Raw genomic sequence first — 4614 nt, forward strand, 5'->3', positions numbered from 1 at the left:
GTTAGATATCACACTCTCAGGTTATTTCTGCTTATTATCAAATTACACATATACTCTACAAAAGCAAAATCATACCAGAAACCATTATAAAAAAAAAAAATCATACCAGAAAAAAGTTTACCGAGTAAAAGTTATTGTCTCAAGTCTCAAGAGTTGAAATAGCTATTTAATTACTTAAGAGTTGAAATAGCTACTTAATTACTAACTGTAGTAACTGATGCTGGCACAATTTCCATTTGAATTTTATTGTCCACACAATATATCATATGTCCACCCAAATGAAGAAAAAGTTCATGAGATATTAATTAAGAACTTAATAGGTACCATAATGCAGGAAAAGCTTAATCATACATCACATTCTAACATTATAATGCATCTTCTGTTTACATAACAAACCATTCACCATTATGGTTATACACTTATACCAATCTTTACTAAACAAACCTAACATAAAACAAACTATTCATCATTCATTAGTGCTGAAAGTTGTGTACATTGTTATAGTTATTGAGAAGCAAGGTTAACCGGTATTCCTCATACCAGCAGCGATCCCATTTACAGTGATAAGCAAAGCATCTCTGAGTTTAAGGTTGTCATCATCGCGCCTTAACCTCTTGAGAATCTCCACTTGTAACAGGTTCATTGGATTGAGAAATGGAAGTCTGTTCTCAACCAACCTCCTCAAGCTCCTATTATTCTACTGAAGTTTCTCATGGCCACTAATCACCAGCACAAACTTTTCAGCTGTCAAGAGCTCGTTTCTTAGCTCGCGGCCGAGTTCTTGCCTCTCCTCTGACACAAGGGCTTCATCATAGTACTTTGCTATAGTAGTATCTGCTTTCCCTAAAACCATTTCAATAAGGTCTATTGTGCTTTGAAAGAAAGGCCATTCTTTGTACATTGCTTTTAGTTCTTCTCTGTGACCTTTCTCACAGGCACCTTTCAAACCTGCTCCGACTCCGAGCCAAGCTGGAAGAACAAATCTAGTTTGAGTCCATGCAAACACCCAGGGAATAGCACGTAGGTGTCCAATTCCTCTCGTGTTCTTCCTCCTTGCAGGACGGCTACCTATGTTGAGGAAGCCGAGTTCTGCTTCAGGCGTGGCTTCGGCGAAGTAGGTAAGGAATTCTGGATTTTCGTAGACTACGTTGCGGTAACACTAGCAACTGATCTCTGAGATTTCTTCCATGAGATTACGCCAATTTTCATCTCGAGGTGGGAGTGGTGGACGAAGAGTTGCAAGTAGTACTGCGGTTGTGTATATTTCAAGTTGTCGAACAGCTATTTGTGGTAACCCAAACTTGGCCTCTACCATTTCTCCCTGCTCAGTAGACCGAAGTGTTCCCTGCGATGCACCATCGGAAAAATAAATTTGTATTTTCAAATGTTATATTTAGATACTCGAGGACTACATAAATCACTACACTACCAGTTCAATAGTCCAAATGTTACTTCCTTACGATCCAAGGAATCAAGTCCTTGAAGTTGAAACCATACAACCACCATCACCTCATACAATTAGTTTTAAGAAGAAAAAATATATTGAGAAAAATAATAACAAAGTTAAATGTATAACCTACCATCACAGACCCGGGTGGTTGAGACTGAATAGCCAGATATGTAGGGCCACCACCTCGGCCAATACTGCCTCCACGACCATGAAACAGTGTAACTTTAATACCGTAATCATTGCAAGCAGCTACAACATCCTCCTGAGCTTTGTAAAGTTCCCAAGCAGCAGTGAAGCGGCCAGCATCTTTACCATGGCTGCCATGACATATTCTTAAAGATTAGTTTCAACTTTCAACTTAGTACTACCTGCAAGCAACAACGACAACATTACAAACCTGTTGCAACTCATAATCAGCACAAATGACACTAAAATCATTTAAGACAAAGCTTGTTATGTTTTTTCCCTTTCAAATAAATTAATCCTAAATAATTCTAAACCGTCATCGTAAAAAATAGCAGTCCGACAAAGAACACTTACAGCTACCCGTTGTTGGTTGATCCCACCATTTGCACTAACCAAAATGTATCCATTACTTCCCTCTAATGAAGTAGTACAATAGAAGAGAGCAAACTGTGAGTACTCATAATGGACCAATAAGCCTTTCTATATTTGTAATTGTAGTTATGCAAAGACATGGATCATGATAATAATCGTCAAATTTCAAAGTTCAGACACACATACCATTAGGTTCCCAACTTCGCTGATCAGAACATGGTGTCCAAGAAGAAGCAGGGACCAAAGGTTCCTGCCAAAAATCTTTTGGTTCACATTTGTTCTCCACCATTACACAAAACACAGTTACTGAAAATCGAAAATTGTGCAATGGCAAACAATTGAAAATGGTTTGGATTTCGCGAACTTGGTGAGTTGGAATTGAACAATAGAATACAAATTTTCAATTTCTAAAGCCCCCAAATAAGATACATTGTATCATTAAAGAACCAATCATAGTGCTGCATATAGTATAACATGTTAAAATTGAAAACAATTTAAAGTGAAATAGAAAGGAGTAATCACTATCCCATCTAACAGTTCCTTTCCAATTTTCATGAGTGGCAACAGCCATAAACACCGGATGAGTAAAAGCATGGCGATTTTCAGCAACACGTTTTAGTGTTTTTTCTCAATAACATTTCATCAAACATGTAGCAGACATTATTAAAACCACAAAATCAATAACTTACAGCCATTTATTCATACCATTGGATCTATATCTACAGGCCATTTATTCATACCATTCGTCCCGCCAACAAATAAGTCCTTGAGTCAGCAATGGGCGCACAGCCATCAGCACAATATCCTGAATGACAATAAGAAAATGTCAAACCAATGAAATCAAAGCTAAGATCAATTTATGAAATATTAGGAAAATAAATTGGAATTTATGCTTATAGCAATCTGCACATACCAGTGGATTTACCATCAATAATTACACCCCCTATATCAAACTGAAAAGAAAAACAAAAAAAAAAGGTTACGAAAAAGAATACTATACATGGGAAAAATTATATGCAGTAGTTAACCTACCAATATCCTTTTCTTGTCACAAGCACATAAGTGTGATTTCCCTTAGAACTAAGTATCATTGTTGGACCACCAATCCAGTTCCTCTCCATCTCACTTCTCCAACCCTGTTTTAATGGGGAATAACACAAAATTTTCAACTTTAATAATACAATATCAACACACAAAATTACTAACATGACACACAACACAAGCAATCCAACCTCAAAATCAAAAATAAAAAACACCAAAATCTACCTTGGATAATGGATTGGGTGCAACCTTGCAGGAGAAACTATTTTATCAAACTCAAAAACATAATAACCTTGAATCATCAAAAATAAATAATTAGGTCCAAAATAACCAATTTTCTTGTTAAATCTAATCTAAATCAACAAAAATAGAATAGCAAAACATTCACCTCTTCCCATTAGAAAGGTTGTGGTCGCGAGTTTTCACCATTTTCCTAGCCGTAAAACAGAGACAAATCTGAATATGAAAGAAAACTAAAAAAATGAAATATTAAGCAAGTTTATGAGCACATTGACACGAGGAACCTGTTGTAACAACAAACAATTAAAATTAAAAAAAAAAAAAACGAAAACAGTTTGAAAGAGAAAAGAGATTTTTCTAGTCAATTGAGTTTGTTGACATCCAAAGATCCAATTTCATGGAGGATTTCAAACATGCAAGATCAAAATTTGAGGAATTGAAATTTGGGGGTTAGGGTTGATGATTTTCGGCCTACCTGAGAGGAAGAATAATGTGATTCTGATGACAGCGGCATCACCGGAAGCGGAGAGGACGTTCTGATTCGGAGATTGATTTGTAGGTGGCGGTGGAGGTTGTGGTGGATGCAGTGGTGGAGGACGAGATGAGGCAGAGAGGAGAGTTAGTAGTGTGAGATGGTGAGAAAAGAGAGAGCACGAGAGAGAGGGAGAGAAGAGAGAAAAAAAAAATTTACAAATGAAAAAAATTTGGGAAAAGAGAAATATATATGTCAGTGGGCCCAATGCATATGTTACATATTGCTAGTATGTGGAAGCTTCTAATTACCTCCTCTGCATCACAACCCAGACACTTGTCATGTGAAGCTTTGCATGGATGACATCTTTTAAAGTTGACCAAACCTTGCAGCTAGGCATGTGGAACATGATCATTGGGCCAAGACAAGCACATGGTGGCAACATACAATTGGATATGAGGTAATGGTGTCAAGCATTCATTGGCCAATTGATTAGGGTTTGCAATTAGAGTTGCATAGTTTATCATCTTTTATATATATATAGATATAGATATATATTTTTTCCGGTGTATTTTGTGAATTAATTTTGTTTTAAAACAACCATAAAAAAAAAAAAACAAATCAAGATTTTGGCACCAAAAAGTATCGAACACGGTACCAGCAGAAAATAAGATGAACCACTTAACCACTTGGCTATAAGAACTTTTTGGTAAGTTATGCACTCGGTAGCTATATACGTCCTCCGTCCCAAAACATAAGAATTCATTTGTTACTGCGCGTATGTCAATGCATAATTTTGATTACAAATATCTTTAATTATCTAGTAGTAAAAATTATAGAAATTTAATATTTT

The 4614-nt window shown here is 36.2% G+C and overlaps 1 long non-coding RNA gene across 7 annotated transcripts; it reads right to left on the minus strand.

Moving 5' to 3' along the window:
* Positions 1-329: 329 nt before the first annotated feature.
* On the minus strand, positions 330-4179 carry LOC123895272. 7 transcript variants are annotated; one of them, XR_006804182.1, is made up of 10 exons: positions 3765-4099; positions 3438-3505; positions 3275-3341; positions 3041-3144; positions 2922-2961; positions 2749-2813; positions 2195-2258; positions 1991-2052; positions 1581-1818; positions 330-1345 (listed from the first exon to the last, which is right to left on the minus strand). It is a non-coding gene; the product is annotated as an uncharacterized LOC123895272 (long non-coding RNA). The 7 variants fall into 7 exon arrangements; XR_006804180.1 differs by having other exon boundaries at positions 3438-3522; positions 3765-4083; XR_006804179.1 differs by having other exon boundaries at positions 2714-2813; positions 3438-3522; positions 3765-4083.
* Between the last annotated feature and the right edge of the window lie 435 nt (positions 4180-4614).

The sequence above is a fragment of the Trifolium pratense genome, linkage group LG7 (genome assembly GCF_020283565.1).
Source record: "Trifolium pratense cultivar HEN17-A07 linkage group LG7, ARS_RC_1.1, whole genome shotgun sequence".
Classification (NCBI taxonomy): domain Eukaryota; kingdom Viridiplantae; phylum Streptophyta; class Magnoliopsida; order Fabales; family Fabaceae; genus Trifolium; species Trifolium pratense.